This window comes from Pseudophryne corroboree, chromosome 5 (assembly GCF_028390025.1).
Source record: "Pseudophryne corroboree isolate aPseCor3 chromosome 5, aPseCor3.hap2, whole genome shotgun sequence".
In the NCBI taxonomy this organism is placed as follows: Eukaryota; Metazoa; Chordata; class Amphibia; order Anura; family Myobatrachidae; genus Pseudophryne; species Pseudophryne corroboree.
The window spans coordinates 548,039,747-548,067,727 of record NC_086448.1 but is presented as its reverse complement, the minus strand read 5'-3'; the positions used below and the strand labels follow the sequence as shown (position 1 = coordinate 548,067,727).

The 27,981-nt window shown below is 47.6% G+C and overlaps 1 long non-coding RNA gene across 1 annotated transcript in view; it reads left to right on the top strand.

The window, feature by feature from the left end:
• The window catches only part of LOC134928024 (uncharacterized), a 115,444-nt gene that overhangs the window by 12,659 nt on the left and 74,804 nt on the right, over positions 1-27,981 (top strand). The window contains exon 3 of the long non-coding RNA XR_010177811.1: positions 26,743-26,899. This is a non-coding gene — a long non-coding RNA (uncharacterized LOC134928024). The remainder of the gene's footprint in view (positions 1-26,742; positions 26,900-27,981) is intronic.

Below are 27,981 nucleotides of genomic sequence, written 5' to 3'. Positions count from 1 at the left end.
AACTCAGACCTTGGCAGCCTGGGTGGTGAGAAACGTGTTTCCGGTATCCACCGTTAATTCACAGGGAACTAGAGACTTGATTGAGGTACTGTGTCCCCGGTACCAAATTACCGTCTAGGTTCCATTTCTCTAGGCAGGCGATACCGAAAATGTGCACAGACGTCAGAAAAAGAGTCACCAGTGTCCTAAAAAATGCAGTTGTACCCAATGTCCACTTAACCACGGACATGTGGACAAGTGGAGCAGGGTAGACTCAGGACTATATGACTGTGACAGCCCACTGGGTAGATGTATTGCCTCCCGCAGCAAGAACAGCAGCGGCGGCACCAGTAGCGGCATCTCGCAAACGCCAACTCGTACCTAGGCAGTCTACGCTTTGTATCACCACTTTCCATAAGAGGCACACAGCTGAAAACCTCTTACGGAAACTGAGGAACATCATCGCAGAATGGCTTACCCCAATTGGACTCTCCTGGGGATTTGTGACATCGGACAACGCCACCAATATTGTGCGTGCATTACATCTGGGCAAATTCCAGCACGTCCCATGTTTTGCACATACATTGAATTTGGTGGTGCAGAATTATTTAAAAAACGACAGGGGCGTGCAAGAGATGCTGTCGGTGGCCCGAAGAATTGCGGGCCACTTTCGGCATTCAGCCACCGCGTGCCGAAGACTGGAGCACCAGCAAACAGTCCTGAACCTGCCCTGCCATCATCTGAAGCAAGAGGTGGTAACGAGGTGGAATTCAACCCTCTATATGCTTCAGAGGATGGAGGAGCAGCAAAAGGCCATTCAAGCCTATACATCTGCCTACGATATAGGCAAAGGAGGGGGAATGCACCTGACTCAAGCGCAGTGGAGAATGATTTCAACGTTGTGCAAGGTTCTGCAACCCTTTGAACTTGCCACACGTGAAGTCAGTTCAGACACTGCCAGCCTGAGTCAGGTCATTCCCCTCATCAGGCTTTTGCAGAAGAAGCTGGAGACATTGAAGGAGGAGCTAAAACAGAGCGATTCCGCTAGGCATGTGGGACTTGTGGATGGAGCCCTTAATTTGCTTAACCAGGATTCACGGGTGGTCAATCTGTTGAAATCAGAGCACTACATTTTGGCCACCGTGCTCGATCCTAGATTTAAAACCTACGTTGTATCTCTCTTTCCGGCAGACACAAGTCTGCAGAGGTTCAAAGACCTGCTGGTGAGAAAATTGTCAAGTCAAGCGGAACGTGACCCGTCAACAGCTCCTCCTTCACATTCTCCCGCAACTGGGGCTGCAAGGAAAAGGCTAAGAAATCCGAGCCCACCCGCTGGCGGTGATGCAGGGCAGTCTGGAGCGAGTGCTGACATCTGGTCCGGACTGAAGGACCTGCCAACGATTACTGACATGTTGTCTACTGTCACTGCATATTATTCTGTCACCATTGAAAGAATGGTGGAGGATTATATGAGTGACCGCATCCAAGTAGGCACGTCAGACAGTCCGTACGTATACTGGCAGGAAAAAGAGGCAATTTGGAGGCCCTTGCACAAACTGGTTTTATTTTACCTAAGTTGCCCCCCCCTCCAGTGTGTACTCCGAAAGAGTGTTTAGTGCAGCCGCTCACCTTGTCAGCAATCGGCGTACGAGGTTACTTCCAGAAAATGTGGAGAAAATTATGCTCATCAAAATGAATTATAATCAATTCCTCCGTGGAGACATTCACCAGCAATTGCCTCCAGAAAGTACACAGGGACCTGAGATGGTGGATTCCAGTGGGGACGAATTAATAATCTGTGAGGAGGGGGATGTACACAGTGAAAGGGGTGAAGAATCGGACGATGAGGAGGAGGTGGACATCGTGCCTCTGTAGAGCCAGTTTGTGCAAGGAGAGATTGATTGATTCTTTTTTGGTGAGGGCCCAAACCAACCAGTCATTTCAGTCACAGTCGTGTCGCAGACCCTGTCGCTGAAATGATGGGTTCGTTAAAGTGTGCATGTCCTGTTTATACAACATAAGGGTGGGTGGGAGGTCCCAAGGACAATTCCATCTTGCACCTCTTTTTTCTTTCATTTTTCTTTGCATCATGTGCTGTTTGGGGACTATTTTTTTTGAAGTGCCATCCTGTCTGACACTGCAGTGCCACTCCTAGATGGGCCAGGTGTTTGTGTCGGCCACTTGGGTCGCTTAGCTTAGCCATCCAGCGACCTTGGTGCACCTCTTTTTTTTTCTTTGCATCATGTGCTGTTTGGGGACTATTTTTTAAATCTGCAATCCTGTCTGACACTGCAGTGCCACTCCTAGATGGGCCAGGTGTTTGTGTCGGCCACTTGGATCACTTAGCTTAAACACACAGCTACCTCATTGCGCCTCTTTGTTTCTTTGCATCATGTGCTGTTTGGGGACTATTTTTTTTGAAGTGCCATCCTGTCTGACACTGCAGTGCCACTCCTAGATGGGCCAGGTGTTTGTGTCGGCCACTTGTGTCGCTTAGCTTAGCCATCCAGCGACCTTGGTGCACCTCTTTTTTTCTTTGCATCATGTGCTGTTTGGGGACTATTTTTTAAATCTGACATCCTGTTTGACACTGCAGTGCCACTCCTAGATGGGCCAGGTGTTTGTGTCGGCCACTTGTGTCGCTTAGCTTAGTCACACAGCTACCTCATTGCGCCTCTTTTTTTCTTTGCATCATGTGCTGTTTGGGGACTATTTTTTTGAAGTGCTATCCTGCCTGACACTGCAGTGCCACTCCTAGATGGGCCAGGTGTTTGTGTCGGCCACTTGTGTCGCTTAGCTTAGCCATCCAGCGACTTTGGTGCTCCTCTTTTTTTCTTTGCATCATGTGCTGTTTGGGGATTACTTTTTTAAATCTGACATCCTGTCTGACACTGCAGTGCCACTCCTAGATGGGCCAGGTGTTTGTGTCGGCCACTTGTGTCGCTTAGCTTAGTCACACAGCTACCTCATTGCGCCTCTTTTTTTCTTTGCATCATGTGCTGTTTGGGGACTATTTTTTTGAAGTGCCATCCTGTCTGACACTGCAGTGCCACTCCTAGATGGGCCAGGTGTTTGTGTCGGCCACTTGTGTCGCTTAGCTTAGTCACACAGCTACCTCATTGCGCCTCTTTTTTTCTTTGCATCATGTGCTGTTTGGGGACTATTTTTTTGAAGTGCTATCCTGCCTGACACTGCAGTGCCACTCCTAGATGGGCCAGGTGTTTGTGTCGGCCACTTGTGTCGCTTAGCTTAGCCATCCAGCGACTTTGGTGCTCCTCTTTTTTTCTTTGCATCATGTGCTGTTTGGGGATTACTTTTTTAAATCTGACATCCTGTCTGACACCGCAGTGCCACTCCTAGATGGGCCAGGTGTTTGTGTCGGCCACTTGTGTCGCTTAGCTTAGTCACACAGCTACCTCATTGCGCCTCTTTTTTTTTCTTTGCATCATGTGCTGTTTGGGGACTATTTTTTTGAAGTGCCATCCTGTCTGACACTGCAGTGCCACTCCTAGATGGGCCAGGTGTTTGTGTCGGCCACTTGGGTCGCTTAGCTTAGTCATCCAGCGACCTCGGTGCAAATTTTAGGACTAAAAATAATATTGTGAGGTGTTCAGAATAGACTGAAAATGAGTGGAAATTATGGTTATTGAGGTTAATAATACTATGGGATCAAAATGACCCCCAAATTCTATGATTAAAGCTGTTTTTGAGGGTTTTTTGTAAAAAAACACTCGAATCCAAAACACACCCGAATCCGACAAAAAATTTTCAGGGAGGTTTTGCCAAAACGCGTCCGATTCCAAAACACGGCCTCGGAACCGAATCCAAAACCAAAACACAAAACCCGAAAAATTTCCGGTGCACATCACTACCCTCATTCAGCTTCAGTATGTCACGAGCTGCCGCATCTCATCTGCTACTTGTGTCCAGATCATTGCTAGGCGACCGGTGACTTCGCTAGGAAATGGAGATGACTAGCAGCCGCGGGATCTCTGGGGTCTGTGCAGGAGGGACGTGCAGCACTGCAGCTGCACAAGATTATTCATTAAAAGGGGCCTGGCTGAGTGAGCTATGTGATTGGCTGCTTCACCCTTTATTTGGCATTTAGTCCTGCCGGGACCTGCCGGTTATAGTCTTCTGTTACCATGGGAGTCCTTATCACTCTGTTTTGGACTCTGGATTTTACTGGCCCCATCTGTCGGCCGCAGCTTTCCTGTAAACCTGGTCTGTCTGTTCACAGCTAGCTTATATTGTATATCCTGTAAATCTGGACTGTCTGTAACATCTTATTAGGCTAAGCTTCAGTTATCCCGCACACCTGGGTAGTCTGCTGAACTTCCTGTAAAGCCAGGTCTCAGTAAATCCTGCACACCTGTTCGGTCTGAAAACAACCAGCAAGGTCAAGCCTCAGGAAAAGCCTGCACATCTGGTCAGTCTACTACTACCTGCAAGGCCAAGCCACAGTTGGTCCTGTATGCCAGGTGTGTCCCCTGGCATCCCGCAAGGCCCAACCTGAGAAAACCTGCCATCCTAATCAATCCACTACATCCTGCAAGGCCAAGCTTAGTCCTACCCTTGTCCTCCTGGACTTCCAGCTGTCATCTTGCTGGTTCTTGTTAAAGCCCCACCTGCACACCAGACTTGTCTGCTACCACCTTGCCAGTTCAAGTTATTGTGTTCAAGTATATCCAGTCTAATTCCTGATACCCAGCACAGCCATCCAGAGCCGTTCATGAGTTGTTGGTCAGGCTGCATCTCCGTTCATCCTACCCAACCTCTCTGTGACCACTGGACGGGTGATCTCGCAAACCCCATTGGTCTGAAGTCCAGTCTAGCAATGCCTTCAAACAGAGACTCAACCGTATCCTTCCCTCTCAATTATGGTTATGTTCAATCCGAGATCTTCGGTCTATTGCATGGGTCTTCAAACTGCGGCCCTCCAGCTGCTGTGGAACTACACATATCCCAGCATGCTCTGCCTCAGAATTAGCATGCCTTAATAGCAAAACTGTGACAGGGCATGCTGGGATGTGTAGTTCCACAGCAGCTGGAGGGCAGCAGGTTGAAGCCCCATGGTCTTTTGAGTGAGCTCCTACTATTGGAGGAATTAAGTCCTAAGTACCGGAGTGCACAACAAGCACTAAGAGAACAGCAGGGGGTTACTATTGGTGAAACGCCTCTTGAGGGCTCTTGAAGTCTCCCTCCAAGAGTACCGGAGCTCCCCACGACTTTAAGCAAGTCCAAGGATCATCTCTTCAGAACACTCCGCAGCTTCTTGTATATTCAAGCTTCAAATTTCCGGAGTATACCTCAACTTCTCTCAGGTCCCAGGACTTCCTCATCAAAGTACTCCATGGCAGCTTGCAAGTCCAAGGGGTATCACCGTTTCATAACACTGTTGCAGATTCTGCTAACTCGCAAAATCTGCTACTTTAAAAATCTCATGCTGGGTTCTACCAGCACAGGGCTAGGCTACCCAGCATGAGAAGCACTGACCATTTAGAAGCCGGCATTGTGACCATGCATGACTGCGTATGCAGGCGCACTGGTGCCATGTTTTCCCCCACAGCAGCCGCGTGTGACATCACGCTGCTGCCCCTAAAATGGTCCAGAACACTCCCCCAATATGCCGCTTCCCCCCCCCCTCTCCGACAGCCGTCCCTGTCATCCACAGTGCGATCGCATTATGATGTTATGTGATTGCACTGAAATGTGCTTGCAATGCAAACGCAGTGCAGGCGGCTGATAATTGCCTGACATGCGTAAATGCAGCTTTGCATTGTTTACTGAATGAGGGCTATAATGTACTGTTAGGCAGGGGTTACAGCCCTCATATGCCAAGTTATATTACCTGCAGTGTACTTTTATATTCATATCTAACCACTAGTGTGCCCCTTATCGCTACCTTTTTTGTGACATTCGTCCCCAGATGGTTCCCTCTCTCATTGCAGTTTATTTCTTTTTTTTGTTTTTCAATCCATATCCTTGTCCTCCCTGTCTGAACTTTCTATTATAGTCTGTAAAAAGGCAGGGGGCTGAATGTCCTTGAGCAAAGGGTTAAAGCTCTCTGTTCCTTCCATGCTGATAGAGCTGATGTTGTCCTGGTCCAGAAACCCATTTCTGTCATTCTACTTGAATCCCCTGTCTCAGCAATAGATTCTACCCATATCTTACGTCAACTACACCTAAACTAAATCTAATGGGGTTGCTATCTTGTTTGCTAAACATCTAGTCTACCCTTGTCTAATGCTGAAGTCCAATGGTTGGAGAAGAGGAGTACCTGCTTATTAAATATACTTTGCTTAATCAAGTTTTTACCATTGTGAATATTTATGACCCTAACGAGGGTCAGCCGACCTTTCTTGGAAAGGTTTTCAGTAGGGTTGCGTTGCTTCAGGAAGATATAGTAATAGTTGGTGGTGAGTTAAATTGGGGACTAGACCATCAGCAAGCAATTTCCTCAGATTCTACTGCAATTTCGGAAAGTACGGCTCGAGGGGTAAGTTTGGCAAATTTTACAGACCACTGATAGGGACTTTCGCACTCACATCATACTTTCTCTCAGATAGATTACCTGTTTGTCCATAGATACCTTCATTTGGTGTAAACAGCTTCTATAGGGGTGGTGATCTGGTCCAATCATGCCCCTGTGCTTATTGACCTGTCTCTTGGGTATTCGAATCCCCTATGTAGGACTTGGTAGAACTGGTGGCGGCCCGTTCTGGAAAGATTTAAATTGTTCTTCAAGAAATGTTGTAGTCGATATTTCCAATGGAGCAATAATCCATGGAAGATGTTGGCCAGAGCTCTATGGGCCAAGAAAGGTATTCCTTCTATTAAAGATGAGAAGGGAATTTCTATATTAAGCTAGTCCATGAGTGATGGTGGCCTGACCTTCTCTAATCTCTGTTTGTATTATCTGGCTGCTAAACTGGCCCATTTGATGGAATGGTATAAGTTTAATTTACCCTCTGTTGGGATCCCGGCGGTCTGGATACCGACACCAGAATCCCGTCAGCTGGCAATGCCGGCAGCCAGAATACCGGCACAACAGGACTATTCCCACTCGTGGGTGTCCACTACACTCATAGAGTGGGAGTAGAACCTGTGGTGAGCACAGCAAGCCACCGAGCCTGCAGCATGGTGAGCCCACAAGGGGATTGTTTGCGCTCACTGCCGGCATAATGGCGGCCGTGATGCCGCTGTCAGTATGCTGATGGCTGGCATCCCGGCCGCCAAGTATGATTGAAATCATACTGAACCCAATGGTATGGGTAAACTGCACTGGTGGAGGGCTCTTCCTGGCACTACACTAACCCTGTTGATTTCTCCTTGTAGGAAAATGTATAATGTTATATGTCCCCCTTTCCAATTCAGGTGGGTGAGGTCTTGAGGGCTGCCTATAGTCTGCTTGGTTCACAGGCAGTTTTGATGGCAAATTATTTTGGTCCTTTTATGGAATGACTTCCTTGAGTCATGTGTACCAGGACAGCCTCCTTAAAACTTTAAATCAGATTATATCTGAATTTGGAACCCCAGCTCATCCTTTTTCAGTATTTGCAGGTGTGCCATAATTTGAATGCCCAGTTTAGGGTCTCTCTTCCTCACATTTTAAATTCTCCTGTTAAAAAATGCTGCTCTCTCTGTGTACTCATATAGTGATGTCTACTATTTACAAATATGCATTTTTTTGTCTGCTGGACTAACACTGTCTCTTAGGCCTAAATGGGAGGCAGACTAGGGGACTCTGAGGGTCATTCCGATCTGTTCGCACGCTGCTATTTTTCGCAGCGATCAAGTCACTACTGCGCAATGCGCAGTCACGTCGTACGGGTACAAAGCGGATCGTTGCTGAACGATGGATTTAATGAAGAATGCATTCGCACAGCCGATTGCAAGCAGATTGACAGGAAGAAGGCATTTATGAGTATCAACTGACCATTTCTGGGAGTGTATGGGAAAGCGCAGGTATGTCCGAGCGTTTACAGGGCGGGTGTCTGACATCAATTCCGGGACGGGACAGGCTGAAGTGATTGCAAGGGCTGAGTAAGTTCAGCCCTACTCAGAAACTGCACAAAATGTTTTTGCAGAGCTCGGCTGCACAGGCGATCGCACACTTGCAAAGCGTAAATACATTCCCCTATAGGCTGCGACTATCTGATCGCAGCGCTGCAGTAAGTAGCCAGTGAGCGATCAACTCAGAATGACCCCCTCTCTCCGATGTGAAGTGGAAGCTCATGATTGGTGGCACTAGAGATGCTATTGCCTGTGTCAGTTACCAGCAGATTATTTTTTTTCCAAGAATATACCTGTACTATACTTTACTCAGCCTCTTCTAAATGTTGCAGATGTGGCTTGCCGGAGGCAACGTTCTGGCACCTTCTTTGGGAATTTTGGGTTGTGCAGCTTTGTGGAACCAGATATGGCACGGTGCATGTACTTACATACCAGCTTTTTGCCCTCTTGACCCAATTATTTATGTTTTTGGTTTCCCTCTTGAGGAATACTTTAATTTCATAATGTATAAGTATGTTTATGTTTTTAGTTATCTCTGGCCAAGGTTATTATAGAATGGACATGTTTGCTGGGTTTCTTTGGTCAATGATACTGTAAACCAGGGTTGGGGAACCTGCGTCTCTCCAGCTGTTACACATCCCAGCATGCCATACAACAGTTTCAGCATGGCCAAATAGCAAAACTTGCTAGCAGGACATGCTGGTATGTGTAGTTCAGCAACAGCTGGAGGGCCAAAGGTTCCCCACCCCTGCTGTAAACTATGAGGTATATCCATATACAGCTAGAGGGGCTTTGCCCAAATGCCACAAAATATGGTCACCATGGTACTCATCTCACTATGATCGAAGGGGTATTTGCTTTATCATCCCTTGCTGCTGGCTGATTCTGATGGGGCTGTCGGAACTTAGGGGTCTATTTATAAAGCCTTGGATGGAGATAAAGTCGCTGGAGATAAAGGCCCTCATTCCGAGTTGTTCGCTCGCTAGCCGCTTTTCACAGCAGTGCACACGCTAAGCCGCCGCCCTCTGGGAGTGAATCTTAGCTTAGCAGAATTGCGAACGAAGGATTCGCAAAATTGCGAATAGAAATTTCTTAGCAGTTTCTGAGTAGCTCGAGACTTACTTTGCCACTGCGATCAGTTCAGTCAGTTTCGTTCCTGGTTTGACGTCACAAACACACCCAGCGTTCGCCCAGGCACTCCCCCGTTTCTCCAGCCACTCCCGCGTTTTTCCCAGAAACGGTAGCGTTTTTTCACACACACCCATAAAACGGCCAGTTTCCGCCCAGAAACACCCACTTCCTGTCAATCACATTACGATCACCAGAACGAAGAAAAAACCTCGTAATGCCGTGAGTAAAATACCAAACTTCTTAGCAAATTTACTTGGTGCAGTCGCACTGCGGACATTGCGCATGCGCAATTAGTGTAAAATCGCACCGATGCGAAGGAAAATAAGGAGCGAACAACTCGGAATGAGGACCAAAGTACCAGCCACCCAGCTCCTAACTGTAATTTTTCAACACAGCCTGTAACATGACAGGAGCCGATTGGCTGGTGCTTTATCTCCAGCAACTTCCAAGGCTTAGTAAATAGACCCCTTAGTATTAATTCTGTTGATATGTTATATTGGTATACTTTCTTGTTCTAAAATCTGCACATCTGTGTATGTGCTAGTTCACTACCCTTTGGGTATGTTCACTGTATATTCTACTGTGATTTTTTTGTCCTATTCATTTTGTGTCCAACTGAATTATACATAAAATGTATGTTCTTTTGTGTGTTGCTTCTTGATTTCTTTAGTTTAGCTTCTATTCTTTTCTTGAAACAAATAACATATATCGGATACAAAAAATAAATGTAAAAAAGATAAGAAGGGTTTAGTTCACCATGATACCTGTGACATCACAGCGGCATTTTGCTCTTATTATACAGAACTTCACTTTACAATCTATCTGGCCACTCAGGTCATCCTAGTACTTCAGGGAAACAGCAGGCCATTAGTACATACTTTTCTAGAACTGGGTTCCCACAGCTTAGCAATCTGGAAAGAGCAGCAGTGAATAGATGCTGTGCGCATGCGCACAGCATCTATTCCCTGACAGAGCGGGACAGGGGGCATGGCCAGTAGGTCACTGAGCACTGTCCATGCCCCCATAGTGACTAAAACAGGGGCGTGGTTTGCAATCGCGGCTTTTGCCACGATGCCACGTCCCCTTATCACAATGCGATGCCCCCTTATTGCGAGGTCATGCCCCTTATCACAAGGCCATGCCCCCAAATTTGTGCGCTCGCCGACGGCGCGCGTTGTTGTCCCTCCTTGCATGTCAAAAACTTGGGAGGTATGGCTTAATCTACTATAATACTTTAAAAGACAAACTCATTCTTCTGCTTCATAAAGCATATAACACTGTCTCAGTTCCATTGCCGTTTCTATAGTGGGTGCAATGTGTGTGGTGCCAAAATGACTGACGTGCATATAGCAGTAGTGAAAATAGTCTCCGGAACATGGCAGGCACCATGTTTCCGGAGACCTGCTCTTGCACAGTAGACTCCAGCACAATGCTAGAGCCTACTGCACCGTGGAGAGGAAGGGGCCCACTCACAATCTGCACATGGGTCCCTTCCCCTGTTGAAATGCCTCATTACTGTTATTCCAAAAAGGGTAAGGATCCCACCCTGTGTGCCAGTTACCGACCAATCTCCCTCCTTAATGTTGATGTCAAAATATTTGGAAAACTATTGTTGACTGACTATAAATATTATTGTCTACTCTTATCCACAGTGACCAAGTTGGTTTTGTGCCAGGCCGTGAGGCTTGGGACAATACAGTACCACTAAAGTCTTAAGCGGTATTAATCACATCTCCTTTTTGGATGCCTTGGCAATCTTACTATCCACAGGTACCGAGAAGGCATTTTAACAGAATAGACTGGAGTTTTATGGCAAGGGTGCTGGGATACTTGGGATTGTGTCCTGCATGCTTTCAAGGCATACTTTCCCTCTACCACTCCCCTTCAGCCAGAATTAGAGTCAATGGCTTTCTCTAATTCCTTTGATATCAAGATCTACATCCTCTCCAAGGCAGCCCTAGAGAGATCTATATGAATGAATCCTGATATAACTGGATACTTGGTACAGGATAAGGAGTATGAATTGGCTTTCTTTGCCGATGATTTACTGGCCACAATCCCAAATCCAGTAGTTTCCTTGCCAAACCTGTTAGATGAGTTTAAGATATCTGGCAAACTGTCAGGATCCACCCTGTTTGGATCCTACAGTAGTATGCTGGAGGAAGAGAAATGTAGATGCACACTCAAACACATTTCTGCATTGTGATAGTATTAGGGATGTTAGGGACCCATGTTATGAAGTCACCTGGTCGCGGTACATGGGCCCACATATTTGCGCAAATGTGTGCTAAGAATGTCACTAATACTCCATGTTAATTGTGAGGGTTTATTTAAATTATTTTTACTCTCAGTGTTCTTAGTGCTAGGAGTGGGCATCTGCATTTCTCTTCTGCAAGCATAGTATTAGAACAGAAGCCGTTGCATGATTGCATGTCTTAATATCTTTAGTAATTGGGTGTGCAGTCCAGCCCCCCCACCCCACCCCTTTTCCTACAGTAGGCATTTGTGAACACAGTGGCAGGAACCACTAGGCTATAGATGACGCTATTTGTACAAATGATTTAATAGTTCAGTTATAGGATTTGACTCTAGGATTGAGGCAAGGCAGTAGGGGTTGATGAATGGCTGCAACCAGTAGAAGCTTGACTGGATCTGGGAAGTGACTGGGCCGGAACCAGTGATGCTTCAGGGCTGGGCTGGAACCGGTGATGTCTCTGGCCAGACTGGAACCAGTGATGTCTCTACGTGCCGGGCTAGGACTGGCTAAGGCTCAGAAGATAGTGCTGATAAACTCAGATATTACAGGAAAAGTGCGAGATTGCCTGGCATCCCAGACCTCTTGCAAACTTAGAGCATATTACATATGCCCCTCAGGCTTTTGCCGAACTGTGGGAGCTGCAGTTTAAAGACTTTGTATGCACAGCAGATTACTGAAGTCAGGGAACTATGACTAAAGTCAGTGTAGAAATGCAGAGTTGAAGCTGAGCGGAACTCTGAAGGCAATGATTAGCAGATTGCACAGGCAAGGCACTCAGTAATACAGGAATATGTGTAAACAGGAGTCTGTAGTCTACTACAATCAGGAGGCAGGAACAGCAGTATAGCTTACTGCAAGCAAGAGCTTGGGGAGCAGTAAGCTAATACTCAGGGGTGAGACTTGTTGCTCTGGCTCTGAATGAAATGACTAGAGAGGCTTAGATAAAAGTTGCAGGTCTCTGATTGGTTGCTGGTGTCAGCTGAGGTAAGGAGCACTCTAACTGGAGGAATGCAGTCAGCTGACATGCTCCAACATGGTGACAACTGTGCATCTGTTCTCAAACAAGGTCAAGTAGGAAATCTTGACCTGCAGGACAGGTGGCAGAGGTAAATCACAAAACAAGTTACTTAGGACGAGTGAAGAAAGTCAGGGTTGTGACACAAACTTTTTAACTTCAATGTAGAAAAGAAGATTTGAGAATCTGGGTGCTCCGAAGGGTTCTGCCTGCTATATACACACTGGGGTCTTTCTCCTGACCCATGTAGATGAAGTGAAAAGTGAATGGTTGGTGTACACTGCATAGTACTTTTTTGGCTATGGTGAAACAGACTGAATATCTGAGGGGTGGGCGCCAAGATTTCCCACCCCACTATTGGGCACATTCTTTTATGTTGGAAGTCCCTCAGAAATAAACTTTCTATATCCTTAAGGGCCTCTGCTCATGTAATTTCTATGAAATGACCATATCCCTCTGAGTTTTGATATTAGAGCATTCTGAAATTGGTTTGATGCAGGGATTTTCCAAGTAGAACAGTTGGTGATTAGTGGCAAAATCATGTCCTTCTAGGATATACTGTATGTGAGAAGTTGAATTACCTCTGGGTGAACAGTGGCGTTATTTGCAGGTCCATCATTTTCTACAACCTGTAGAGGCCTCTGGCATTTTATGCAAGGCTCTCAAACCTTTTCAGCATTTCTGTGCTAGCCCTAGTGCACAAGAGATTGGTGAGAACTTGGCGGAATAAAAGTGGGAAAAAAATCTTCCACTTAGCTCATGCTAGTTCACCTATGTCCTGTGATGTAGAAACTCAATATAAATTATTCTCCCAATTGTACAGATACTCTAAGTTAAATGGGGACTGGTGTTCCTAACACTTACTGGAGCTGTTCCAATGCTCTCGGTACCCCTTGTTTCACAATTGGTGGAAATGCCCACACCTTAGTCCCTTCTGGAGCGAGGTGATTCATTTAGCAGATAAAATTCTTGGGGAACCGTTTTTTTCTGACTATGGCTGCTTCATTTATCATCACTACCCCTTTTGAAAATATAAGAAATCCATATTGCGCCATTTGAATAACGCAGCTAAAACATATATTCCAGTTCGCTGGAATTCTTCTCTTCTCCAATGGTCTCAGGGCCCGATTCAGCATGGAATGCAGGTACGATTGCGTTTGCATGCTGGGGCCTTTTGTAGTGTGTGCACACACCAGTGGCGTAAGTTTGTCTCTGTTGCCCGGAGGCAAGAAAAATATTGGTGTTCCCCCATGTATATAATTTTCTCCTGCATAGTAAGCCTGCAGATTCTAACTATATGAAGATACTACAAAACCATTGCAACTAGGCAGATCTATGCAGGGGTCCAGCCATACACTACATAGATCTGCTCAGTCAGTTAGCGTGGGCTTAATCCTGTGTCAATGTCACAATATTAATACAATAAGGAGATTTATGGTAAAACTTACCATGGTTAAATCTCTTTCTGCGAGGTACACTGGATTCCACAGGGAATAACATTGGGGTGTAGTGTTGGATCTTGATCTGAGGCACCAACAGGCTAAAAGCTTTGACTGTTCCCAGGATGCACCGCACCGCCTCCTCTATAACCCCGCCTCCGGGAACAGAAGCTCAGTTTTGTTAACCAGTCCAATGCAGTAGCAGGTAAAGAGACGGTAGATGTTAGTCACATGGAACCACGTTCTCATGACAGGAGAAGGGACCAGCAGCTAATGTCATACAAACCCAAAGAAGCTAAGTGCGTCAGGGTGGGCACCCCATGGAATCCAGTGCACCTCGCAGAAAGAGATTTAACCATGGTAAGTCTTACCATAAATCTACTTTTCTGCAGCGGGGTACACTGGGATTCCACAGGAAATAACATTGGTGATATCCTAAAGCAGTTCCTCATGGGTGGGGACGCACTGTAGCGGGCACAAGAACCCGACGTCCAAAGGAAGCATCCTGGGAGGCGGAAGTATCAAAGGCATAGAACCTGATGAACGTGTTCACAAAGGACCACGTAGCCGCCTTTCACAATTGTTCAGCGGACGCGACACGGTGGGTCGCCCAAGAAGGTCCAACAGACCGAGTAGAATAGGCCTTGATAGCAGCAGGAGCTGGGAGACCAGCCTGCGCATAAGCTTGTGCAATCACCATTTTAATCCATCTGGCCAAGGTTTGCTTGTTTGCAGGCCAGCCACGTTTGTGAAAACCAAACAGTACGATAGAGGCAGTCCTCTCCACATATATACGGGGAGAGCCCGTACCACACCCAAAGACCGCTCTTTGGAGTACAAACCAGAAGAGATAAAGGCTGGAACCACAATCTCTTGGTTAAGGTGGAAAGATGACACCACCTTAGGCAAATAACCAGGGCGAGTTTGAAGAACTGCCCAGTCACGGTGAAATATCAGAAAGGGTGGACGACAGGACAAGGCGCCTAGGTCCGACACCCTCCTAGCAGAGGCAATAGCCAAGAGAAACAGGACCTTAAGCGTAAGCCATTTCAGGTCCACAGACTCAAGAGGTTCAAATGGAGACTCTTGCAGGGTGTTAAGAACAACAGACAGATCCCATGGAGCCACAGTAGGGACATATGGAGGTTGTATCTGCAAAACACCCTGAGTGAAGGTATGAACGTCAGGAATAGACACAATCTTCCTCTGAAACCACACCGACAAGGCAGAAATATGAACCTTGAGGGAGGCCAGACGAAGGCTTAAGTCCAGGCCTTGTTGCAGAAAAGCCAGAAGCCATGAAGTTCTGTACTTATAGACATCGTAGGTCTTAGCAGTACACCAGGTGAAGTAAGAGTTCCAGACCCTGTAGTTAATCCGAGCCGAAGCTGGTTTACGGGCCTTCAGCATAGTTTGGATGATTGCCTTAGAGAATCCTTTAGCCCTCAGGACTGATGCTTCAAGAGCCATGCCGTCAAAGCCAGTCTGGCCAGGTCTGGGTAGACACAGGAGCCCTGAACAAGGAGGTCTGGGCGTTGAGGAAGAAGTAGAGGACATTCCATCGATAGACCCTGCAGGTCTGAGAACCAATACTATCTGGACCACGCCGGAGTGACCAGAAGCAGGACTCCTCCTTCTTGCTTTAACTTCCGCAGCACTCTGGGCAGGAGAGACACCGGAGGGAACATGTAAGGCACCTGAAATTCCCATGGAATTGCTAGTGCATCCACGAACGCTGCTTGTGGATCTCTTGTCCTTGATCCGAACACCGGAACCTTGTGATTGTGTCGAGACGCCATCAGGTCCACATCTGGTAGGCCCCACTTGTCCACTAGGAGTTGAAAGACCTCCAGATGAAGGCTCCATTCTCCGGCGTGTACGTCCTGACAACTGAGGAAATCCGCTTCCCAGTTGAGGACACCCGGAATGAACACTGACGATATTGCTGGCAGATGGCGTTCCGCCAAACGAAGAATTCTTGAGACTTCCATCATTGCAGTGCGGCTTCGAGTGCCGCCTTGATGATTTATGTAAGCCACAGTGGTTGCATTGTCTGATTGTACTTGAACAGGCCTGTTCCTTATCGGAGGCAGGGCCAGCATCAATGCATTGAACACTGCCTGCAGTTCCAGAATGTTGATGGGGAGGAGAGACTCCTCCTTGGTCCAGCGACCCTGAAGAGAATGTTGCTCGAACACCGCGCTCCAGTCCCTCAGACTGGCATCCGTAGTCAATATCATTTGAGACCTGAGCCGCTGAGGTAGACCGTCCCACTTGGAGAAGATTAACCATTGGAGAGGACGAGAATGGAATTGAGCATACTTCACCATGTCGAAAGACGACACCATCAGACCTAGTACTTGCATCGCCAAGTGAAGGGACACTCTTGGGCGAGAGAGGAAGTATCTGATCCTGTCCTGAAGCCTCAGGACCTTCTCCAGGAGGGATTGTACAACCAAGTGTAGAGCTTGCGCCTTCAACGGGTCTGATGGGATGACCGTTGTGAAGAACTGGTAAGGGGGACGTCTTTGAAGGAGACCGCGTACCCGTGAGAGACAACTTCCTGCACCCACGCATCTGAAGTGGTCCTTAACCAGACCTGGGTGAACTACAGAAGTCGGCCTCCCACCCTGGGGTCCCCCAGGGGGAGGCCCGTCCCATCATGCTGCAGGCTTGTCCTGTTTGGAAGCAGGCTGACGGGCAGTCCAGGATTGTTTATATTTGGGCTTACTGGTCTTGGAAGCACGAGGCTGTCTCGATTACACCTGACCCTTCGATTTACCTGAAGTCCGAAAAGAACGAAAATAGTACTTTTGGTTTTCGGAGCAGAAGGAGTAGTATTAGGAAGGCACGCAGTCTTCGCAGAGGCTAAGTCAGTCATGATCTTGTTTAGATCTTCTCCAAAAAGGAAGTCTCCCTTAAAAGGGAGCACCTCTAGAGTCTTCTTGGAATCCAGGTCCACCTTCCAGGACCGCAACCAGAGAATACGGCGAGCAAAAATAGACGTAGTGGCCGCTTTGGACGCCATGATGCCCAGCTCAGAGGACGCCTCCTGAATATAGTGGGAGGCAGTGGTAATATGAGACAGACACTGTCTGGCAATGTCAGAAATATCCGAAGGTAGCTCATCCTCCAATACCTAGACCCATGTTTCGATACTTTTTGCAGCCCAGGAGGGCTATGTATCACCCCATATAGGGAAAAAATACACTTCAGCCTTCCTTCCACACGCTTATCTGTCGGTTCCTTCAAGGAGGTGACAGTGATGACAGGCAGAGAAGAGGACACCACAATCCGTGCGACATGAGTCTACTGGAGGTGGAGTTTCCCACTTGGTACTCAACTCCGTAGGGATAGAATAGCGAGTTAGCATCTTCTTAGAGAGATAGAATTTCTTCCCTGGTGAAGCCCATGCCTCCTGACATGTGTCAATTAAACTGTCAGAGTGAGGGAAAACAACTTTAACCACCTTCTGACGCTTGAATTTATCAGGCTTCTTTGACACAGTAGTGGGATCTGCTTCATCATCAATCTGGAGAATCATTTTGGTAGCTTCCAGTAAGTCAGGGACATCAACCTCAGTTACAGGGTCCACGTCAAAGGCCGCTGAGTCAGAGTCAGTCGGATCAGTATAAGCCCCATCCTCATCCAAGTATCCGAAACATGAGTGGATTGGGAGGAGGAATCCACATGCTTGGAGTGCCCCTTGGCCCCAGAGGGCTGAGGTGTAGGCTTCTGTTTAACCAAAGATTTATTCAAAATCTGTATCTGGGCAGAGGGAGTGTCCGCCCAAGGCGGATTTGCTACAGGGACAATTTGTGGCTGTAATGGCACAGGTAGTCCCACAGGGGACGTAATACGTGTTACCAATGTATTTTTCTCTAACGTCCTAGAGGATGCTGGGACTCCGTAAGGATCATGTGGAATAGACGGGCTCTGCAGGAGATAGGGCACTTTAAGAAAGACTTTAGGATTCTGGGTGTGCACTGACGCCTCCCTCTATGCCCCTCCTCCAGACCTCAGTTTTAGACTGTGCCCAGAGGAGAATGGGTGCACTGCAGGGAGCTCTCCTGAGTTTCCTGCTTAGAAAGCATTTTTGTTAGGATTTTTTCTCTTTTTCAGGGAGCACTGCTGGCAACAGGCTCCCTGCATCGAGGGACTGAGGAGAGAGGAGCAGACCTACTTAAATGTTAGGCTCTTCTTCCTCGGCTACTGGACACCATTAGCTCTAGAGGGAATGAACACAAGTTCGTCCTGGGCGTTCACCCCAGAGCCGCGCCGCCATTCTCCTCACAGAGCCAGAAGAAACGAAGACAGAAGACGTCTCAGGCGGCAGAAGCCTTCGGTGCTTCACAGAGGTAACACACAGCACTGCAGCTGTGCGTCATTGCTCCGCTACACCTCACACACTCCGGTCACTGTAAGGGTGCAGGGCGCAGGGGGGGCGCCCTGGGCAGCAATAAAACACCTCTCCTATGGCAAAAGTGTATATACATGTACAGGTGGGCACTGTACATGTATATAAAAGAGCCCCCCCCCATTTTTTTATAAGTTTGAGTGGGATAGAAGCCCGCCGCCGAGGGGGCGGGGCTTCACCCTCAGCACTCACCAGCGCCATTTTCTCTACACAGCACCGCTGAGAGGAAGCTCCCCGGACTCTCCCCTGCTTGACACACGGTGAAAGGGGGTTTTAAAGTAGAGGGGGGGCACATTATTGGCGTTTATACACTACAGCAGCGCTACTGGGTAAACATTCTGTGTTTTTCTCCAGGGACATATAGCGCTGGGGTGTGTGCTGGCATACTCTCTCTCTGTCTCTCCAAAGGGCCTCAGGGGGAACCCGTCTTCAGAAAAGAGATTCCCTGTGTGTGTGAAGTGTGTCGGTACGTGTGTGTCGACATGTTTGACGAGGAAGGCTCACCTAAGGAGGAGGGGGAGTGCATGATGGTCAGGTCGCCGTCGGCAACGCCGACACCGGACTGGGTGGATATGTGGAATGTCTTGAATGCAAATGTAAATTTACTGCATAAACGATTAGACAAGGCTGAAGCTAGGGATCAGTCAGGTAGTCAGACCATGCCTGTCCCTGTGGCACCAGGACCTTCGGGGTCTCAAAAACGCACCATAACCCAGATCACTGACACAGATACCGACACAGAGACTGACTCTAGTGTCGACTATGAGGATGCAAAATTACAGCCAAAGGTGGCGAAAGGTATTCGTTACATGATTATGGCCATTAAAGAGGCTTTGCATATCACTGAGGAACCCCCTGTCCCTGACTCGAGGGTACACATGTATAAAGGGAAAAAAGCCTGAGGTCACTTTTCCGTCCTCATTTGAACTAAGCGACTTGTGCGAAAAGGCTTGGGAATCTCCAGATAGGAGACTACAAGTTCCCAAAAGGATTCTCATGGCATATCCCGTTCCACAAAAGTACAGGATACGATGGGAATCTTCGCCGAAGGTAGACAAGGCGCTGACACGCTTATCCAAGAAGGTGGCACTGCCTTCTCAGGATACAGCTTCCCTCAAGGATCCTGCTGATCGTAAGCAGGAGGTTACCATGAAGCACATTTACACACATTCCGGTACTATCGTTAGACCGGCTATGGCATCTGCCTGGGTGTGTAGTGCTATCGCAGCATGGACAGATTCCTTATCTACGGAACTTGAAACCCTAGATAAGGATTCCATTCTAATGACCCTAGAGCATATCAAAGATACTGCTTTATATATGAGGGATGCTCAAAGAGACATTTGTTTACTAAGCTCCAGAATAAATGCTATGTCTATTTCTGCTAGGCGACTCCTGTGGACCCGACAGTGGACAGGGGATGCCGACTCAAAGCGGCATATGGAGTCGTTGCCTTACAAGGGGGAGGAGTTGTTTGGAGAAGGCCTCTCAGACCTTGTCTCTACTGCTGCAGCCGGTAAATCGAATTTCTTACCTTATGTCCCCCCACAGCATACAAAAAAGGCACCTCATTATCAAATGCAGTCCTTTCGTTCCAATAAAAGCAAGAAGGTACGGGGATCGTCCTTCCTTGCCAGAGGAAAAGGCAAGGGAAAAGAGCTGCATGCAGCTAGTTCCCAGGAGCAGAAGTCCTCCCCTACATCTGCAAAGTCCACCGCATGACGCTGGGGCTTCCCGGGGGAAATCAGCTCAAGTGGGGGCGCGTCTTCGATTTTTCAGCCAGGTCTGGGTTCACTCACAGGTGAATCCCTGGGCTATAGAGATTGTTTCTCAGGGATACAGGCTGGAATTCGAAGACGTGCCTCCTCGCCGGTTTTTCAAATCGGCTCTGCCAGCTTCCCCGTCAGAGAGGGAGTTAGTGTTGACTGCAATTCAAAAATTGTATCTTTAACAGGTGATAGTCAAAGTTCCTCTTCTCCAGCAAGGAAAGGGGTATTACTCAACACTTTTGTGGTCCCGAAACCGGACGGTTCGGTCAGGCCCAATTTGAATCTAAAATCCCTGAACTTGTACTTGAAAAAGTTCAAGTTCAAGATGGAATCGCTCAGAGCGGTCATCGCCAGCCTGGAGGGGGGGGATTGGATGGTGTCCCTGGACATAAAGGATGCATACCTTCATGTTCCGATTTTCCCTCCTCATCAGGCGTTCCTGAGATTTGCAGTACAGGACTGTCATTACCAATTTCAGACGTTGCCGTTTGGGCTATCCACAGCCCCGAGAATTTTCACCAAGGTAATGGCGGAAATGATGGTGCTCCTGCGCAAGCAGGGGGTCACAATTATCCCATACTTGGACGATCTCCTCATAAAGGCGAGATCTCGGGAGAAGTTGCTGGACAGCGTGTCGCTGTCGGTGAGGATGTTGCAGGGGCACGGCTGGATTCTCAATTTACCGAAGTCCCAGCTAGTCCCTACAACGCGCCTGACCTTTCTGGGTCTGATTCTAGACACAGACCAGAAAAAGGTTTTTCTTCCGATGGAAAAGGCTCAGGAGCTCAGGCCCTGGTCAGGAACCTATTAAAGCTAAAAACGGTTTCAGTGCATCATTGCACACGTGTCCTGGGGAAGATGGTGGCATCGTACGAGGCCATCCCCTTCGGCAGGTTCCATGCGAGGACCTTTCAATGGGATCTACTGGACAAATGGTCAGGGTCCCATTTACAAATGCATCAAAGGATCACCCTGTCTCCAAGAGCCAGGGTATCTCTCCTGTGGTGGCTGCACAGTGCTCACCTCCTAGAAGGCCGCAGGTTCGGAATTCAGGACTGGATCCTGGTGACCACGGACGCAAGCCTCCGAGGTTGGGGAGCGGTCCCACTGGGAAGAAACTTCCAAGGTCTCTGGTCAAATCTGGAGACTGGTCTCCACATCAACGTCCTGGAGTTGAGGGCCATATAGGACGCCCTACGCCAAGCGGAGGCATTGCTTCGGGACAAACCGGTTCTGATTCAGTCAGACAATGTCACGGCAGTGGCTCATGTAAACCTCCAAGGCGGCACAAGGAGCAGAGTGGCCATGGCAGAAGCGACCAGGATTCTTCTCTGGGCGGAAGGAGCTAAAGCGGTATTGCGCCAGGTCCAGGGACCCTCAGGCGGTAGCGGTAGACGCTCTAGTGATACCCAAGGTGTTGAGAATAATAAGGCTAAGAGGAGTCAGAACGATCCTCATTGTTCCGGATTGGCCACGAAGGACTTGGTATCCGGATCTGCAAGAGTTGCTCACAGAAGATCCGTGGCCTCTTCCCCTAAGGCAGGATCTGCTGCAGCAGGGGCCCTGTCTGTTCCAAGACTTACCGCGGCTGCGTTTGACGGCATGGCGGTTGAACGCCGGATCCTAGCGGAAAAAGGTATTCCGGAGGAGGTCATTCCTACCCTGATCAAGGCTAGGAAGGACGTGACATCGAAACATTATCACCGTATATGGCGAAAATATGTGTCTTGGTGTGAGGCCAGAACTGCTCCTACGGAGGAGTTCCATTTGAGCCGTCTGCTTCACTTCCTGCAAACGGGAGTGAATTTGGGCCTAAAATTAGGGTCCATAAAGGTCCAAATTTCGGCCTTATCCATTTTCTTCCAAAAAGAATTGGCTTCTGTTCCTGAAGTACAGACATTTGTGAAGGGGGTACTGCATATTCAGCCTCCCTTTGTACCTACGGTGGCACCTTGGGATCTTAACGTGGTATTAAGTTTCCTCAAGTCACCTTGGTTTGAACCACTCAAGACGGTGGAATTGAAATATCTCACTTGGAAAGTGGTTATGTTATTGGCCTTGGCTTCTGCGAGGCGTGTTTCGGAATTTGCGGCTTTGTCGTATAAAAGCCCCTACCTGGTTTTTCATGTGGATAGGGCAGAATTGAGGACTCGTCCTCAATTTCTGCCAAAGGTGGTCTCATCTTTTTATATGAACCAACCTATTGTCGTGCCTGTGGCTACGCGGGACTTGGGTGATTCCAAGTCCCTGGATGTGGTCAGGGCTTTGAAGATTTATGTGTCCAGAACAGCTAGGATCAGGAAGACTGAAGCTCTGTTTGTTCTGTATGCGGCCAACAAGGTTGGCGCTCCTGCTTTAAAGCAGACTATTGCTCGCTGGATCTGTACCACGATTCAGCAGGCGCATTCTACGGCAGGATTACCATTGCCTAAATCGGTTAAGGCCCATTCCACTAGGAAGGTGGGCTCTTCTTGGGCGGCTGCCCGAGGGGTCTCGGCATTACAGTTGTGCCGAGCAGCTACTTGGTCGGGGTCAAACACTTTTGCAAAGTTCTATAAGTTTGATACCCTGGCTGAGGAGGACCTCCTGTTTGCTCAATCGGTGCTGCAGAGTCATCCGCACTCTCACGCCCGTTTGGGAGCTTTGGTATAATCCCCATGGTCCTTACGGAGTCCCCAGCATCCTCTAGGACGTTAAAGAAAATAAGATTTTACTTACTGGTAAATCTATTTCTCGTAGTCCGTAGAGGATGCTGGGCGCCCGTCCCAAGTGCGGACTTCTTCTGCAAGACTTGTATATAGTTATTGCTTACATAAGGGTTATGTTATAGTTTCATCGGTTCGAACCGAGTCTATGTTGTTGTTCATGCTGTTAACTGGATTGTTTATCACAGGTTATGCGGTGTGATTGGTGTAGCTGGTATGAATCTTGCCCTTAGGTTAACTAAAATCCTTTCCTCGTACTGTCCGTCTCCTCTGGGCACAGTTTCCCTAACTGAGGTCTGGAGGAGGGGCATAGAGGGAGGAGCCAGTGCACACCAAGAATCCTGAAGTCTTTCTTAAAGTGCCCTATCTCCTGCGGAGCCCATCTATTCCCCATGGTCCTTACGGAGTTCCCAGCATCCTCTACGGACTACGAGAAATAGATTTACCGGTAAGTAAAATCTTATTTTAACATACAGGAGAAGGCAGTCCAGGATGGCTCTTGATTGGCCACAGGAGCTACAAGTGGAGTAGAAGAGGTATGGGATCCAACACCCACGTCCCCAGCAGCAGTCCCCCCCCCCCCCCCCCTAAATCTGTGGGATCTGCACTGCCTGAGGCAGGAGCATCCATGGAATTCCCACCCTGTGTGGTAGATATTACGAGGAATGTAGCCGTGGGGCACACAGTACAATATAGCCAGATAATAAGAATACGGTATACCAATCCCCTGATTTATGTGCTAATAAAAGCAGGACACAAACAGAGAATTAAGTCGGCATATGGTGACTGAAATACACAGAAAAATACACTGAGCTGTATAGACTGTGTAGCAATATATATATATATATATATATATATATATTTATATAATGTGGACCCTGATGCACTTATCATTTCAGGGCACAGAATATAGTCATAGCAAGGCTGTGATACACTAAATGAAAACACACAGCAGCTATAGGCACACTCAGTCGCAAACACATTGCAGATATAAAGTGCACCACGATAATACTGCACTGGACAGGCAAAGTACATGACAATAGATATGTATATGCAGAGAAATATAACAATGCACAGTTATACTGGATGTATATCACAGAATAATTGTACCACCTATTCTGTTATAATTACGATTGTTCTTAACTAACGCTGTCAAAACGACATGTAGAATACTCAAGTGACTGTAAAAGCATGGCGCTGTGACAGGTGGATTTACAGAGGAGACATCAGCCCAGCAATCCCGTTGAGAGCAACCCTTGCTATAGACATGGCGCCAGATCTCTGCAGGGAGTGAGGGAGAAAGTGAAAGCAGCTCCAGGGCGGGGACACCTGCAGAAGATGGCACCTGGAGCTGGGGGAGGGGCTAAAGGTCAGCGCCTTATCAGTAGCGGCTCTTGCCACGGGCAAGCAGTACTTTTGCCCAGGGCACCACTGTCCCGGGGCGCCGCCGCCGTGGCAAGAGCTGCTACTAACTAGGATGGCGGCGGCGGTGGGTTTGAAAAGGTCCTCTCCGTGAAGGGAATCTAGACACGTAGTGAGGGGTAGCGTCTAGATTCCCTTCACGGAGAGGACCTTTCTGTGCAGCGCTATGGGGAAACTTTTGCCCTGGGCGCCACAAGGTCTAGAACCGGCCCTGCACCTTATCCCCTCACGCTGGACTTCACCACTGGTATTTATGGAGCCTTTATCAAATGTTTTTTCAAGAAACCCGACCTGCGCTCCGGCTGCCCTGGTGGATATAGTGGGGTCCCTGAGCCGTACAGTGTTCACGTCAGCTGCGCGGTCAGTCTCCTGTAGACCGCACCTGGGGGACCCTCTTACCTCCTCCCTGTGTCCTGCAGCCACGTGATCTTGGAGATGTGCAGCGGCGGTGTGCCAGAATACCGGTGCGTCTCCACTGTAAGTACCTAGGAACCAGGCTGCGGGAGTATACAGCGCCGCAGTGGGGAGGTGATGGAGCCCGCAGCACAGTATGTCCCCTGGACAGAAAAAGTGCTGCGGGCCCATGTAGTATCTTCAATAAAGCTTTATTCTTCTTTTCTTCAGGGCTGCCTAATGCAGCCCCCCATGTTGGTGACCTTCTATGCAGGCACCAACTTTGAAAACGGAGCTCCTGTGCGCAGAGGCAGGGTTATAGAGGAGGGGGTGTGGTGCATCCTGGGAACAGTCAAAGCTTTTAGCCTGTTGGTACCTCGGATCAAGATCAAACTCTACACCCCAATGTTATTCCCTGTGGAATCCCAGTGTACCCCGCTGCAGAAAATTATATATAAAATTAGCAGCTATTTTATTAGGTACCATCTTGTTTACAGTTGTCAAGCCGGCACAGTTACTTTCCTGCAGATCGATACTAACATGTTGGCATGCTGGGACTGATGTCACGCTGTCTCCATTCTGTTTGTTTTTTCAACAGAATTGATTCCAGAATGGAAAATTGCATTCATCTAGACAGAAAGATTTGCCTCGCAACCCCATAAAGATGCGCAGGAAAACTTCAAAGTCGGGGGAATCTTAACTAGCAAATATGTGTAAATAATTCTGAGTTCATTATGCACAGATGTTCAATTTTTTTTATTGCACTCATGACACCTAGACAGGTCGAGTTTAGCGCGTAAAATGGCTAAACCCGACCAAAGTGATGGGCACAATGCGAAAAGTGCCCTGTGGGCATGGGGGTCTGCGAGCTCAAAAGTGTCTACCCGCAGCTTATCGCACCCAAGCACTTTATAACAATTGAATTACTCCGTTGGGCAGCATCTAGTGCTGGCCGCGGGGAGAAACAATTGAATTCCTACCTTAGTGTTTATTGCTGTACAAAGCCACATAGACACAAGATCCATACATCCCACAACCAACAAAATAGACACATACAGCATATATCCACATAGAACACCCCATTTGTACAATCACACGCTGCACCAACTCAGGGTAAAGGGTAAAGCGCAGCACCTCTCTCCTAGCAAATATGTGTACCACTGGGCATTCCAGAGATGCTGGACACACATTGCATTGAATTAAATAACACCCGCCCCCCCACGCACACACACACACACACACACACACACACACACACACACACACACACACACACACACACACACACACACACACACACGAGAACAGTGATAACAACATGGTAAGAGCAGACTTTTGGAATTAAGTAAAGAATTACAATTAATAAAGACAGCTGTGAATGGACTGCCTCATATTTACAGGGCTTTGACTTTATAGTGTGTTTTCTGCAGTGTGCCAACCGTGTACCCTAGAGTGGTACAAAACATACTAGTGTATTTTGGTAATTAAGGCAGCTTGGGGAAGATCTGGTCATCTGTAATGGTGACCACATGGGGTTTTATATCTTAATATGTACTATACTTATTGTTTTATTACCATTTATTTATATAGCGCACACATATTCCGCAGCGCTTTACAGAGAATATTTGGCCATTCACATCAGTCCCTGCCCCAGTGGAGCTTACACTCTATGGGGGACATTTACTAAGCAGTGATAAGAGCAGAGAAGTGAGCCAGTGGAGCAGTTGCCCATGGCAACCAATCAGCACTGAAGTAACATCTATAATTTGCATACTATAAAATTATACAGAGCTGCTGATTAGTTGATGGGGCAACTTCTCCACTGGCGTATTTCTCCACTGCTATCACTGCTTTGTAAATGTCCCCCTATGTTCCCTATCGCATGTACACACACACATTCACGCTAGGGTTCATTTTGTGGGGAGCCAATTAACCTGACAGTATATTTTTGGGGATTGTGGGAGGAAACCAGAGTACCCGGAGAAAACATACACAAGCATGGGGAGAATATACAAACTCCACACAGTTAAGCCCATGCTGGGAATCGAACCCATGACCTCAGTGCTGTGAGGCAGTAATGCTCTTTGTTGTTTGGCAGTTCCAAATCTCAGTGTGATGTAGCTGATTCTGCCAATGAAAAGTGTCTCTATGTATGGCAGCTGCATTCCCTCCTAAATATTTGTATCACTTATCCACCAGAAAAGAGACGGAACTCTACAAGGGATAAATCTCTGTCAAGTGAACCATTCCAGCACCACCTTGAAAAAGACCCTGTTGGTGGAAACAATCGGTGCGGTGCCCCTATTAAGGAAATCGAGTGAATTTCTGCGGGAGTTGCAGTATCTCTGACCAGCTGGTAAGATCTTGCCAGGGACATTCACACCAGTGGTCTTCTAAGAGATAAGAACTTTGGCCCTCATTCCGAGTTGATCGCTCGCAAGGCGATTTTAGCAGAGTTACACACGCTAAGCCGCCGCCTACTGGGAGTGAATCTTAGCTTCTTAAAATTGCGACCGATGTATTCGCAATATGGCGATTACAAACTACTTAGCAGTTTCAGAGTAGCTTCAGACTTACTCAGCATCTGCGATCAGTTCAGTGCTTGTCGTTCCTGGTTTGACGTCACAAACACACCCAGCGTTCGCTCAGACACTCCCCCGTTTCTCCGGCCACTCCTGCGTTTTTTCCGGAAACGGTAGCGTTTTTATCCACACGCCCATAAAACGCCGTGTTTCCGCCCAGTAACACCCATTTCCTGTCAATCACACTACGATCGCCGGAGCGAAGAAAAAGCCGTGAGTAAAAATACTATCTTCATTGTTAAATTACTTGGCGCAGTCGCAGTGCGAATATTGCGCATGCGTACTAAGCGGAATTTCACTGCGATGCGATGAAAATTACCGAGCGAACGACTCGGAATGAGGGCCTTTACATCAGCACTTCCCCACAATGAACTGGATTGTTGTTTTTATAATGAATTTGGAATTTGTTTGATGTTTTTAAATAAATGGTGTAAACCCCTGCACTATTGGAGCTGATTATTCTGTGGAAAAGAAACCCAGATGCGAGGATCACATTGTAATAAGAAGTAAGCGCTAATGAGAGCATTTATGCAGTAAAGATACATTTATAAGATTCATCACTTTATTCTCATGTAAGAGAAAAAGTGAGCATTCTTCTCATTGCAATACACGTGGTGAACCGCTAATGATAAGAAACCACTCAAAAGTTGCTTTTACCTAATTGAAAGGTCTCACACCATATTTCATTGTTTTTTTTCCTTCTATGGCCCTCATTCCGAGTTGATCGGTCGCAAGGCGAATTTAGCAGAGTTACACACGCTAAGCCGCCGCCTACTGGGAGTGAATCTTAGCTTCTTAAAATTGCGACCGATGTATTCGCAATATTGCGATTACTAACTACTTAGCAGTTTCTGAG